The sequence below is a fragment of the Podarcis gaigeae genome (assembly GCF_964106915.1).
Source record: "Podarcis gaigeae genome assembly, chromosome: 1".
Classification (NCBI taxonomy): domain Eukaryota; kingdom Metazoa; phylum Chordata; class Lepidosauria; order Squamata; family Lacertidae; genus Podarcis; species Podarcis gaigeae.
Genome location: NC_139678.1, coordinates 71,136,726 through 71,152,014, shown reverse-complemented (window position 1 = coordinate 71,152,014; position 15,289 = coordinate 71,136,726).

Sequence of the window (15,289 nt, the reverse complement as noted above, 5' to 3'; positions counted from 1 at the left end):
GCACCAACATGCCAGCTCAGCCATCTACTCACTAAAACAAGTGAACCCCAGGAATGTTGGTATTTTGTTTTCATGTGTCAGATGGGAATCATGTGGTCTTTTTATTGAAACAACCATTAAAAGGGAGGTTATTCCACTGAATTGAATGGAAGCTGAACAAAATATGTTACTAAAGAGCACTACAGTGCTCCAGTTCTGGATGGTCTCCCATTCACTTTAATGGATATCATGCAGAGTAATTAATGGTTAAGGTCCGTATAGTTAAAGCTATGGTTTTCCCAGTAGTGATGTATGGAAGTGAGAGGTGGACCATAAAGAAGGCTGATCGCCGAAGAATTGATGCTTTTGAATTATGGTGCTGGAGGAGACTCTTGAGAGTCCCATGGACTGCAAGAAGATCAAACCTCTCCATTCTGAAGGAAATCAGCCCTGAGTGCTCACTGGAAGGACAGATCCTGAAGCTGAGACTCCAATACTTTGGCCACCTCATGAGAAGAGAAGACTCCCTGGAAAAGACCCTGATGTTGGGAAAGATGGAGGGCACAAGGAGAAGGGGATGACAGAGGACGAGATGGTTGGGCAGTGTTCTCGAAGCTACCAGCATGAATTTGACTAAACTGTGGGAGGCAGTGGAAGACAGAAGTGCCTAGCGTGCTCTGGTCCATGGGGTCACAAAGAGTCGGACACGACTAAACGACTAAACAACAACAACCTGCCAACCTAGCAGTTCGAAAGCACCTCCGGGTGCAAGTAGATAAATAGGGACCGCTTACCAGCGGGAAGGTAAACAGCGTTTCCGTGTGCGGCTCTGGTTCGCCAGAGCAGCGATGTCACACTGGCCACGTGACCCGGAAGTGTCTCCGGACAGCGCTGGCCCCTGGCCTCTTGAGTGAGATGGGCGCACAACCCCAGAGTCTGTCAAGACTGGCCCGTACGGACAGGGGTACCTTTACCTTTACCTTATGACCAGAAAGAATGCAACTAGTGTAGGATCTCCGCTGTTCTATGCATGCGCCAGCCAACACATTACGCTGAGCAGTTGTTAACCCATTTAGACCACTTGACTGATCCTGACACAACAAAGAGAGCATGGTTTCCTTCTTTCTCAATTACCTTTAGTTTTGGTTTTCAGAGGGATTCTTGAAATGCAACTAGGCTTTCCTCTTCGGGCATGCAACATTTATTTATTTATTTATTTAGTAAAATACACACCACTTGATTATATATGTTGTATACCTCAACCACAATATTCATCTCTCTGTATCTGCTGCGCTGGGAAGCAACCAGATCCTCTCTGTATCATTCTGATTCCATTTTATTATTATTATTATTATTATTATTGGATCCAAATAAATTTTGTTAAATCCACAGAAGTGGATGGAATTTTCAGAAAAAAGAGCCCTACCAGAGTGCCTTAATTCTGCCAAATTGCAAGCAGATTCATTCAAGAATTTTTGTTCAGGGAACCTTTAAAACAGGGTTTTTTTAAAGAAAAAAAAATACCCCAGCATGTTAATTTTCTGCCAGACTTGGAAGCAAGTTGCAGGCATGGTTGCCTCCCATAAGGGATGAAGCTTGCAAACTTTCTGAACAACAGACTGGAGTGGAATCTACACACACAAATTTATATAAAAAAACACTGTGATAATGCTTTGTTTAAAAACGTTTTGAAAAATATTTTGAATTTGCCATAGCTCACTGTCACCATCTAGTGTCACATTTGTATATTGCAATTTAAAATGTTTTATTTGCAGCTGTATAGCTGAGTCCATAGTTGTTCTCCTCCTAGGGCAGACTTTACCATTTTGAGGTGGGTGAAAAAAGAGCTTGCCCTCTTCTAGTGTTTTGTTAATGGTCTGAAAACTGGTAACATTGGTGCAAGACCCCTGGGTACACTGGTAAGAATTTACTGGGAATGAGCAAGATATCTTGAAGTGTACTTAAAGGTAAAGCAGGCTTAGCTGAATTAGGGGAAATGTACCAGATCCATAGAAGGAAGGGGGGAAAACATCCATAAAAATATTGAGTACTGGTCAGCAAGAATTCCAATTATATAAATATATGAAAACTTTTGAAATTTTTTCCCTGTCTTTTTTGGTATATTGACCTTTTTTTTTTGTAGAGTAACAAAGAGCCCTCTTCGAAAGGGCAGCCAAAGCTTCATGGTACACGAGGATCCATGATTTAGTGAGCGGTGAAACAGAGTCATTCTTTTACGGCTATTATCTGGCTTCCACATTAGAGAGTTCTAAATAAGATGAAGCAGTCAGTTCTTGTAGCTAATGCAGGAAGAATGGGCCTGGCAAAACAAGAGAAAAAAATGCAATTGATGTTAATGGAAGCCAAACCAGAATTAATAAGTCATTTATGAAAGTTTTAAAAGTTCTGTTTCGTAAGTGATTTCTTCAGTATTGTGCCGGAGTGACTCATTCCTATGTGAAACCATTTTACTATAGTCGGAAAAGCACAATCCATTTCACTTTCATCAGCTGAACCTTGGAAGTGGCTGAAGGGGTACTCTATATTTGGCTTGTATATGCCACAAATTTACTGCTGTGTCTCTAGTTCCACTTCTGGGATGATCCCATCTTCCAGTAAGAAGTGAGTAGGTGGAAAGGATTCATATGTACATCCATTTACACTGAAGCAATGTGACTGGTATCTGCACTGCATTTGCACAGCTTAAATTGAAGCACAATAGTATGTGGCCCTGTACCTGAGCAACTGTGCCTGAGAACATGGTGAGTGGAGGTAGAAATGTGGCAAGACTGGTGATCATCTAGCAATCATCCAAGAATTGCTAACCCCATTGCCCTGAACACAGCACACACAAAACAACAAAAAGGCTAGAACACTATTAGTTACTGTTGTCGTTAAATTAATTAAATTTATATACCAACCTTCACAGGGTGGTTTGCAATTTAAAAAACAAAATACAGTGGTACCTCAGGTTACATACGCTTCAGGTTACAGACTCCGCTAACTCAGAAATAGTACCTCGGGTTAAGAACTTTGCTTCAGGATGAGAACAGAAATCGTGCAGCGGCGGCGCAGTGGCAGCAGGAGGCCCCATTAACTAAAGTGGTGCTTCAGGTTAAGAACATAACATAGTCATAGTAAAATGCAGGGGGGGAATACAACACCCCTACCACTTTAAAAGGCCATAAATTGATTAACGGCTGAAAGTCTGGTTGAATAATTTTTGCCTGGCGCATAAAAGATAGGAGCCAGGTGAGCCACCTTAGGGAGAGCATTCCAGAAATGGAGGGCCATCACAGAAAAGGCCCATCTGGACCTTCTGTGGAGGGGGCAAATGAAGAAGGGCCTCAGATGATAATCACAGAGACCTAGTTGGTTCACACGGGGAGAGGCCGTTCGTAGTGCATTGCTCTAGAGTAGGGGTAGCTAAGCCAAAACCTATGGCCTACACCTGTCATCCCCCCACCCCAGGTTCTTTTGCATCCTACAGAAAGGATGGCGGTTGATGAATGTGGACCTGCGTGTGCCAAATCACTGCCCTGCAATGGACAACAATCACTGTTTGGCCATGATATTACAGTCAACTTCTGACTGGTACTGTTGCTAGGATATCCGGGATCTGAATGTTTCAGGGTGTTCTTCCCTCTTGAGAGAAAAGCACACCAAAATACCTGAGGGACCAATTCAGGTAAAGAATCACTGAAACAGAATTTTCTTGGGAGTCACACTAATTCCTTGATCGTTCATTTTTCCTGAGAGAAAAGCAAAGCATTTTATCCGGTCACCCCAATAAACCCACTAAATCCCCATTTTAACCTGCCTCACGGGTTCTTCTTCTTTTGATATTTTGCTCTCATTTACGTTATTTTGTGCTGAAAGTTTTTAATGAAGGGAAGATTTGAACGAAGAGCACCAGTGTAAGAAGCTCACGTCTACTTACTGGATTCCCTGTCTCTCCAGGGAGGACATGCAAGAGTCATCCTGTATTTTGCCAATAATGAAGACTCTGTAGATACTCTGTGTTATAAATAGAAACATTAACTTATAGCAGAGCTCGATTAAGAAGAATGCTTGGTATGCGGCAGCTGTCATAGAAACCCTTTGTTCTCTACTGTTATTATATTTATTTTACAGCTTTTTAAATGAATACATACAACAATCATAAAAATCAATGTGCAATAGAAGCCCATCTCTGAAGAAAAAGAGGAGGAGTATCAGTTTCCTTCCTTTGCCATGCCTGGCAGTAAAAGTATCCATTATCTATTGGCTGGTAGGTATGCTATTTTGAGAGTTTAAATTAGTTTTTTTTTTTTAAAGGATGGATTGCCTCCAGGTGGCTATTTATTTATTTTGTATTAACCATGTTTTGCTGAAAGATTTGTTTAACTATCCTTTATGATGTTTATCTGAATTCCTTGGGCTGGCAGTCCATAAAGACAAGGTCTCACACAGCTGGTTACGTTGGCATAAGGTACAAGAAAAACATCTTACGGGTAAGCCCATAATCTCACATTAATTTCCTGTCTCACCCATCATAGTAATGTTTCATGCTAACTAGTTGCAAAAATAAAATACAGGTGTGTTTCAGCCAGCAGAGGCAGTTCCAAAGAGTCCAGGGAAAGAAGGCAGAACAAAACAACAGAACTAGCAACATGGATGGTGGTATTGGTGTGGAATGTATTATTACTAGAGCAGTCAAGTCCAACATTTTCCTGTTCCCTAGAATGGACACACAGGGGAATGCGGCTCCAGACAGGGAGGACTTCCTGTCATACCTGCTCTGGAGCTTCCTCTCCCTGTGTGTGACCAGGTAGATGGTTGTGACCCTAGTTGACCAGATGAAATCACTGGCCACTTAACCATCTCTCTCTTGGACTTTTACTTTCTTACTCTTGGACTCTCCTGGCTCTTAGCTAGCACATGGCTCGACCTTCACAAAGGATGGAGCCCACAAGCAGAACATCTGAGATGTAGCTCAGACTTCTTTTCACTGTAACCACAAGATAAAGCCTGCTTTCAGATTACTGCTGCGAACTGAATGTGAGTAAAACTTTATTCTTACTTTTAAAGAACGCTCTGTTGTGTTACTATTATTTTAAGAGGGAAATCAAGGGGAAACTTACCAGACACAATCCAGGCTGGATTGCTTAATTAAAGGATTCTAACAAATCATCAACTTTTTTCCAATAAGTTGCAAAGGGAATGTGCTCTGCTGTTTACTCACTAGCGTGAGTGGTGCGGGATAATATCTAAACAATATATCCTCTCCTACATTCCTTAACATTCCCACAATTGGATCCAGACATGCCCTTCCATTGTGAAAGGAGATGTTCCCTGATGGAGGAGGGAGAAAGGTGATTTTCACAGAACCCTTGCCCTCTTCCCCTTGCACTCCCTAAAACGATCTCCCATGCTGATCAATGGGGTTTTAAGAATCCTTTAAATCTGCAGTTGTTTTTAAAGGCAAGCAATAGCAAGGAACAAAAGTGTTTTAAAAGGAGTCTTTTAATGTGTATTCACAAGAGTATCAGCTCCCAGCAATAAAAAAGAAAGCTCCCAGTGAAAAAGAAAGCATCAGCAATGCCCTTGGAAGTTGCACTGAAGGAGCAGCAGATTGGATGGACCATGACCAGAAACAGGCACAAACACTGTGAAAAGCCGGAAGGTATTTCATGGACCTTCTCACACCCTTCAAAACATCAATTTCCACAATGAAAATGGAACATCATGGGCATTTGGTGTAGCAGGATTACAAAGCATGGGAGACAGACGGAAACCTGCAGGGAAATTCCCATAGGGAAAAGCAGCAGTCTGACAGCACCACCTTCTGAAATCTGCCATCCAGCTTGCAGTAGAACCACTCTAAAACAATGCCCCGACTTCCATTCCACAATGGTGGCTCAGAAAGATTCCATGGTCAATGGTATCAAAAGTGTCTGTGAGATCCAAGAGACTTATCAGGCTCTTCTGGTCTCTTCCGAGGTCGTCCAAGAGGACAACCCAAACAATCTGCTTCCCAAGCCCTGATCAGAAGTCAGACTGAAATGGCACTAGATGAAAGTAGCAGTAGAAGGTCATGCCTGCCTGGATGTTCCCAGCCCCATTGACCACACATTTTCATGGACATTTGTGGAGGGGAAGCTTCCATAGACCAGATTCTCAACCCTAACTGTGCTAGTTCTAGAATCTGGAGATTATTGGAGCACAGGAAGCTACCTATATTCAGACAATCGATCCATCTGACTCAGTATTGTCTACTCTGACTAACAATGACCCTCTGGTGTTCCACACAGGCATCTTTTCCCACCCTATGTGGAGTTGCTGGAGATTGAGCCTGGAACTTTCTGCCTGCAAAGCAGATACGTTCTCACAATGAGCTATCACCTTCCTGTCTATCCCCCATTTGAATGAGCATGGCAAATGATCACAGTCCAAGAGCACATTCCAGCCAGGCAAAACTACCTGCGGAGTGCCCACAGCAGGGCCAGTGAGGGGTGTGGGATGGGGGAAGGGTCCAAGGGCCCAACAGAGAGGCCACATCTGGCTCCTGGTTCTGAAGTTCCTTGTCCCCGATTTAAAGTGATGCTGTGTAGCAGCCCTTGCCAATCTCCCTCCAGATGTTGCTGTACTGCAAGTCTCATCAGCCCCAGCTAGCTGATGGGAGTTGTACTCCAAACATGTCTGGAGAACATAAGGATGCTGAATATGGGGCACAGGAACCATCATCCCATGGCATGCTGTAGCACTGGGTTGATTTAATCTTTTTGCAAAAGTAGACTGATCCAGGTAAGGCAAAAATGTAAGAACACTGCTTCTATCAATCTACCTATCTGGAGCATGAGGGGGAGACAGAATCATAAAATCATAAACAAATTGGAGAGTTGTAAGGGACCATGAGGGTCATCGAGTCCAACCCCCTGCAATGCAGGAATCTTTTGCCAATGATGGTTTACAGTTACACCACCTAAACCAGTGGCCAAGAGTTTGGCCACAGCTTTGCAGGTTAACAAGGAATTAGTTCTTAATGATCCCCCCAAAAAAACTATTTTATCTTGCCTTTCCAAAAACTCAGGGCAGCTTCCAGTCCGACTTTCAAACACAATAAGATCATCATCCGAACGCCTTTCTTTGAACAACAGCCTTGTGAGAAAATTCCTGCATTTGTAGCTAAATTTTTTGGCTTGCCTAAAACAACCTAATAAGCATCTGCTTATTTCCCTCCAAACCTCCCCCCCTCCCCACCGGACAGGTGCCAAGAAATCATTTGTTATATTGTTGCTGTAGCCGTTGTTATTCCCAAATGTGAAACATTTGAAGTGTGAATATTTTATGCTCCAAAATGCAGGCACAATACAAAGATAGGCATCCTTGATTCAGCTTCATTCTTGCATTCCTTTAGAATCGCATAATGCTGTGAAAGAACATCCAGGGCTGTGTGCAGGTTTATAATCCCCCCCCCCCCCCACCATCCAGCCATTCTTTATGCACACAACAAGGAGTGGAGAGAGATATGTTTCCCCTTGCTTTATCTTTTTTAAATACAGCTCCAACCTGCACATACCCTCCCCCCCCACCCTTTCACTTAGTCATTTGGAACATGAATGTATTCTAAATGTTTTCACAGCTGCTTGGGAGGTGTTGATTCTTAGTGTCAACTCATTCACTCAGCTTAACATAATCACTCTCTTTTAATGGAACAGTTAACATGAAAATGATGTCTATCATTTTTGCTGCTGGGGGTCCAAATGTGGGAAGAGGGAGAGGTGACAGAGGCATAATTACTGGGCCCGACACTATTTCTCCCACTTTTAAAATTTTATTTGAGACATATGAAGCAGTGTTGTGCAACGTCAACAATCAAAAAACGGAAATGAAGGCAGCGTGAAGACCCAGGTGAGTAATTACCAGGAGGGTTGCAGCCCCAGAACCGCTTCCCAAGTGCTGGGGCTGACAAGGTGCAGATTGTTTTTATCCTCTGGTGTGAAGCATACTGATTTACTGTTGATAGATCCAGGCGGCAATATTAATTAAAGCAGAAGCAGGAGCTAATTGAGCTGTTGACAATGCATTTGGGGAGTGTGGCACTGGGGGTGAAGTCTATCCTGTGTGGCACACGGGAAAATGCCAGCTAGTGCTATCAGTGCCTCTTGCTTTCAAAAAACACACATCGTTGGGGATTTTATATTGATGCTTTAGCAGGGAGGGGCGAATAAATACCCTACAAAACTGGGTAACGAAAACCAAAACAAAACAAGCGCAAAGAATATTGATTGACTAAAGTTCTCGGTGTTTTCTATTTCTGGGCCAGGCAAGAAGACTATGCTATTTTTCACATGGTATTTGGAAAGCAAGAGAAAAGCACCTCTTAAGGGTCCAAACTAGACAAGGTGCAAGGAGACCCAGGACTGGATCTTCCAGGGCTACTTACAACACAACAACAACAACAGCAACAACAAGGTAGACACAAAGCCCCCTTGGGTTGGAGTTGCAGCACTGGGGCAGGGGCTCCTTCTCCCATGCAGGTGTGTGCTATGTGCAAAACCTGCAACAACCACTACCTATGGGTATCTTGGCCTCAAACCAACTTAGAGGTCTCTGAGCCATGAGTCCTGCCATGCTTTTGGAACTGAGTTTGGAACAGAAGGCTCTGAAGCAGCAGGAGGAGGAAGAAATAGGGTGTGTGCACACTGAATGGTGGTAAGAAGAAGGATCTTCCCTTTTTGCACTGACTTCAGCAATTTTGGAAGGAACAGAGATGCCAGCTCCCCCTCCCCCCACTTTCCTGTCTCCACCCCCATGGTCCAGGCTGGAAACTGAGGTCCAACTCCGAGGGCCTTCTGGCGGTTCCCTCGCTCTGAGAAGTGAGGTTACAGGGAACCAAGGAGAAGGCCTTCTCGGTTGTGGTGCCTGCCCTGTGGAATGTCCTCCCATCAGATGTCAAGGAAATAAACAACTATCTGACTTTTAGAAGACATCTGAAGGCAGCCCTGTTTAGGGAAGAGTGGCTGTGGAGGCCCGACCAGATGGGCGGGGTATAAGTAATAAATTATTATTATTATTATTATTATTATTGGCTCAGCTTACATCCCATCCCTCCAAATTTAGAAATCAGAAAACTACACTTTATAATGCATTGTTTATTAATGTGTGCATCAGTTCCCTTGAGGTCTTCACATGAGTAGACAAAACTTTATATTAATAAAAAAGGAAGAAGCAGACAAAAGCAAACAGGTAGCACTTGAAACTCTGATGTCCAGATTATCTGCTTCAGTGTTATATATGCAAAAGCAACCTAGTTTCAGTATTGCAAAGCATAGAAGTTCTTCTCTTAAAACTTTGCACTCCATTGGAAGAAAAATAATAGTGTTAGGGAAAAGCTAATCCTGTGATTCTCCTGCAATAAGTTAGACCATTTCCAATGAAATCCCCCCGCCCCCGGTTGCTATCTAGTCAAATAGCTACTGAGCTAGACATGATGTGGCCCCCTTGAATAAAATAAAAATCTCCCTGTTTAATTGAAAGCTCAACACCCTGGAATGAGCGGCTGAAACAAGACTGTGCATGTTAGTGTTTGAAGCAATGTGAAAAAGAGACTATCGACTGGCAACACACAGAAACCTCAAACAACAAAAGCAAAAAATGATGGCTGAGGACTTCTGGTAATAGATATGAGATCTTGTCAGAGGCGATGCAAATGAAATCTAGGCAGGAGTGCAAAGAGAAAGAAATAATTTTACACCAGCAACCTGTAATAAGGTCTTTGATTATTAGTATTACACCTGTATGTATAGCCTTGAACCAGGATGCCTGAAATTCTGGGACAAGACTAATATAAAGTCAGAATTGTTGTAACTATCCTGTCCACTGAAGAAAGACAAAATAATTTGCTCTTACTCAGACCAACACTTGCCTTCAGTGGGGTGGAAATTCAATTCAGAAATACATCCAAGAGTTCTCAGAAAAGTCAAATGTGAAATTGTTGATCTTCTAGCAAAAATTATGCATCTTGTCCCACAGAGCAGTCTCCATAATTGAAGGCTGGAAAGTATCCAGTGTAACACCAATTTTTAAAAAGGAAATCAGGGGGGCAGCTTGAAAATTACAGGCTGCTTAGCATGACATTTGTCCTGGGAAAACTGGTGGAAAGTACTGTTAAAGATAAAATAACTAATCCTAGAGAAGAACAAGCCTTGCTGAAGCAGAGCCAGTATGGCTTCTGCAAGGGCAAAATCTTCTCACTAAGCTGTTAAGAGGACTTATAAAGTTTCAACAAGCATATAGATTGATTTGATCTAATTGACATTGTGCACTTGGACTTTCAAAAGGCTTTAAGCAAGGTCCCCAGCAAAGACTCCGGAATAAACCTAACTGCCATGGGATATGAAGAGAGGATCTGTTGTGGAACAGGAATTGGTTAAGTAGCAGGAAGCAACACCAAGGATTGATATAGGGACATGCACTTTTAATAATGTTCAAAATAATCTGGATTTAGGGTTTAGGAGTGAGGGGGCCTTGTTTCCTGATGCTACTTAATTGTTCAGGGTCATTAAAAGAAAAAGAGGTTGTGGAAAACTCCAAAACTGAGTGAATGTGCAGTAAAATGGCAAATACAATTCAGCATAAACGAGTGTAAAGTGACACTTGTTGGGGCAGAAAGATCTTAATTTCATATGTAAGCTCTTAGGGTCTGAACTGGCAGTAACTGACCAGAAGACCTTGGGGCCATACTGGTTAGCTAGGATATGTCAACACAGTGTGTGGAAGCTATGAAGAAGGCAAGTTCCATGGTAGGAATCATTAGGAAATGAAAATAAAATAAAACTGCCAATATCGCAATGCTGTTATACAAATCTAGGGTGTGACCGCATTTGGAATACTGTGTACAGCTCTGGTCACCTGATCTTAAAAAGAATATTGTTGAGGTGGAAAAGGTTCCAAAAAGGAGCAACTGTTAGGAACATGGCTGAATCGAACGCCTGGGAAGAGTCAGACTCTGCAGATGAAGGAATGCCAGTACAGAAGGACCCAGAATCTGACTCTGGAGACGAGGGATTGCAGCCCCAGACAGGGCAGGAGTGGGTTAGCTCAGCCCCCTTCACCAAGAGTTCCCAGACTCAGATACAGCAGTAGACTCGGACAGCGAGCAGGCATGGGGAGGGGAGGAGATAGACAGCATTGAGGGAGTTGCTATGCAACCAGGAGAGAAACAGTGTTTAGAGGGCTTTTCTTTTGAGAATGAGGTGGGGGGGATTCCACCCACCTTCTCCCCAAACCAGAAGAGCTGAATGGGTTAAAATGCAATGGAAGTGCAAGAGAAGAAGGACTGGACTTTGGTGCCCTTTGTGCTGTGACAGCGACGGAGACTCTGAGTGACCAACTCGTAGCTAAGAGCAGCAGGCTTGGAGCCGCTCTCTGTATGTTATGTTAGTTGAAAATAGACGTCCATAAAACTGCCAGAGACTCGTTAATTCTTACCGGAGCTTGCTTGCCTGCCTGAGGTCATTACAGCAACTAAAATGATCAAGGGGAGGTAAAGGTTGCAGTGTTTGAGACTTTTTCATTTAGAAGCGACATGATGGAAGTTTATAAAATTATGCAAGGGGATAGAGGAAAGCTGTTCTCCCTTTCTCATGGCATTAATGGACACCCAATGAAGCTGCATGTTGGAAGATTCAGGACAGATATAAGAAAGTATTGGACAGGGAGGCTATCAATGGCCACTGCCTCCATGATCAGAGGAAGCAATGCTTCAGAATGCCAGTTGCTTGAATCTGCAGATGGCGGAGTGCTCTTGTTCTTAGGTCTGGCTTGTGGGTTTCCCATAGGCATCAGACTGGCCACTGTGAGAGCAGCATGCTGGACTTGATGGGCCGCCGGAATGATTCAGCAGGCTCTTCTTATGTTCTTGGCTAAGTTGACTGGGAATGGTGGGACTTTTTGGCCAACAACATATGGGGACCCAGTGCTGAAGAACACTGCAATAAAGAGCCCGCTTAAGAATGTAGCTGCTGTCATCACATTTCCTTTCTTATGGAAGATAAAGGAAATTCCTGCACCCGCAAGGCTCTAGACTGCACCATTACTACAGTGGTACCTCGAACGTAATCCGTTCCAGAAGATCGTTAGAGTTCTGAAACGTTCAAAAACCGAAAACTTACTAGCCAACAGCTAGGCCTCAGGATCTTGCACTCAGCGGAAGCCGCGTGACATGTTCAACTTCCGAGGTGTGTTCAAAAACCGAAGCATTTGGCATTACCTCGTTGCCTTCAGCTGCGCAATCACTTACAGCTGCTCCACTACCAGTTGGGTCAGGAGAGGCTGAGGCGGCCTCTGGGTCTAGTAACCCACCAACATCTCCCGAGCTGCAGAGACTGAGGTCTGAGAGAAGGAGAGACCTGAGTACTCGCAGGAGGAGTGCTCGCCTTCAGGTGAGACAAGGGAGGTGAGTCACCGGGGGATCAGGACCAGCTGTTACCCCGACAGAGATAAAAGGCTGGCAGACCCCACCCCAGGTTGCAGGAGCAACATTGCTGTTTGCCAGAACCTGCCTGTGATCCTGTGCCTGACCTTGCCTGGTTTCCTGCCTCATGTCCTGCCTTGGCCCTGTTGGGCTGACTCCTCGCAGTACCCTTGGATTCGGGACCGGACCTGGACTGCGTTACTCGGGTTACTCCCGGGCCCAGCACAGTTCAGAAGGCAAATCTAGAGAGGCGGGGGTACTGATACATTTAACTGGGTGTTAGAACTTACTTTCTTTTTGCAACCATATGACTTGCTATGTCAGTTCAGGAGTAAGGCAGAGGCATTTCATGTTTAAGTTCATCTGAAAGTGTTTGTTTCTATAAACCCATTCTGTAGTCTCACTTGAAGCAAGTCTGCTTTGATTTAAAGCCTGTATATTTAATCAATCCCATCACTGATTTTGTTTGAAGACCTGTTGAAGCAGAAGCCGTTGAAGTTATCACCAATATTTATTGCATGCTGAGTTTAAGATGTCACAGGGCTGGCTTAGCATGCTAGACGACTAGAATAGCATCTCTAGGGTGGTGATCTCATTTCAAGAAAGCTAACCAGAACCACAAAGGAGGAGCACATGTTTCCAAATCAAACTACAATCGACCCATTGTTCTCTTGGGAAGTCAATGTCTAGGAGGCTCTGACCTACCAATTTTGGTGGAACAGCTCGTCCATAGTTCATTCTAGCAAAGTGCTTGGATTTCAGATGCTTTGTGCTTTAATCTGAAATACATTTACATGGAACTGGCTGGAAATGTACAAAATGGCCTTAAAGCTATTTCACAAAAATATCACTCTAACATATTTGCCCACCACAAATTTACTCAGAAATTGGGGTAGCTCCAGTGGAAATTTATCCAGCTCTTTTATACATTGTTTCAGTGATCCCAGGTTGATTCTGAATTTAAAAAGTACCTACTGCACCTTTCCTTCTCCAATTCAGAAAGGAAATTCTCATCTTTTAAAATGCAAAGAAATAAACCTGCAGTAAACATAGCCACATGCACAATAGCAGCTGATCACATTTTGTTATTTAACCTTACCGTTTTCCTCACAACAGTGCTGATTTAGGAATGAGTGCCATTACACATGTGCAGAGTGCCACTGTCTTCTCACTTTAAAATATCAATTATCCTTTATATATCTGTGAACTGGGGAAGAGCTTATATGTAAGAGGGTGTAAGTATGATTTTCAAACAAGATTGAGTCCGTGCCTCTTATATAGAAATTAAGCAACACATGTCACATTTTTTTGGAATACGTTTATTTCCACCTAAACATCCATTCACAAAAACTAAACAAACACAGAGAAACTGTTCTAGTTTCATACAGTTTTCCTCCCCTAATAATCATTTTAACTTTTCATTATCCAAAACAGTTATTTCTTTAAATGCAAAAAACAAAGTGTTCCAACCAAGAGACATACATTGTTTCATTGGAGCCATGACAGATCAAAGCACATCAGAACATATTTGCAATGCGTGGCTCAATCCTGAAAGTATGAAGTAATAATATAAATAGATAGTATTATAATGATGGAGGGACGTGGGTGGCGCTGTGAGTTAAACCACAGAGCCTAGGACTTGCCGATCAGAAGGTTGGTAGTTCGAATCCCTGCGATGGGGTGAGCTCCCATTGCTCAGGCCCTGCTCCTGCCAACCTAGCAGTTTGAAAGCACGTCAAAGTGCAAGTAGATAAATAGGTACCACTCTGGTGGGAAGGTAAATGACATTTTCGTGTGCTGCTCTGGTTCGCCAGAAGCGGCTTAGTCATGCTGGCCACATGACCCGGAAGCTGTACGCCGGCTCCCTCAGCCAATAAAGCAAGATGAGCGCCGCAACCCCAGAGTCGGCCACGACTGGACCTAATGGTCAGGGGTCCCTTTACCTTTACTATAATGATGGTGCTCATGGGTGCTTCTTGTCCGGATGAGATAGTGGAAGGTTTAACTTCTGTTTGCATGTTGGAAAACTTCCACAACAAGATGTGGTCCGACATCAAGTCTTCTCATCTGTGGCTACACCTCTTCCCCACCACCTGGTTCATCATGCAAAAGTACTAACTCCTTGGCCTTTAATGCTGCCGGATTCTATTTTGAACCTGTGACATTTTGTTTCTTAGGAAACTCTTCTCCAGTGCCTAACTATTATATGCTTGTTAAAACTCTGACATTTCCATTTGGAAAAGCTATTTCAGTTTTTGTGATGATTTTGTTGAAGTCAGGGCTGCAAACAGAAAGAGCGGGGAAACGGCTTAGTATATTATGCCCATCACAGGGGGAGAGAAATGGATAATATTCATTTGAGTTGTCACTTGGTACAGCTTATAAACGTCAGTGATTAAGCGGTTTATAAATAGCTGGAGTTAATTAATAGATTATACAATCTTTAAAATAACCTTCTGCAAATGGAATGGCTCCTTCCATTTGCAAGAAGGGCAAAAATAGAGACTCCCACTGGAGGAAGGGTGGAGCTGATATTTGTTGATTCCTGCTTCCTTGTGTGGGCCCACCGCCCACCATGCCAGCTCCAGCAACATTTCAGGAGATGAGACTTCAGGATGAAGGAGGAAACACCTAAAATGGCCTCCTTCCTCTTCTGTCAGTGGAGTTCCACTAGTAGAGGATCCAACCATTATATGAAACCAAATGTTTCAAGAAGCTGCGGTGCTTTGTTACAGTCATATATTTGTGTGTAGAATGTTTCAGAATGAAATGCTATATGTGGCCCGGTTAAAATGTTTGGCATGTTTTGTAAATGCATGAAATAGGATATGGTCCAGCCACACTCAATGG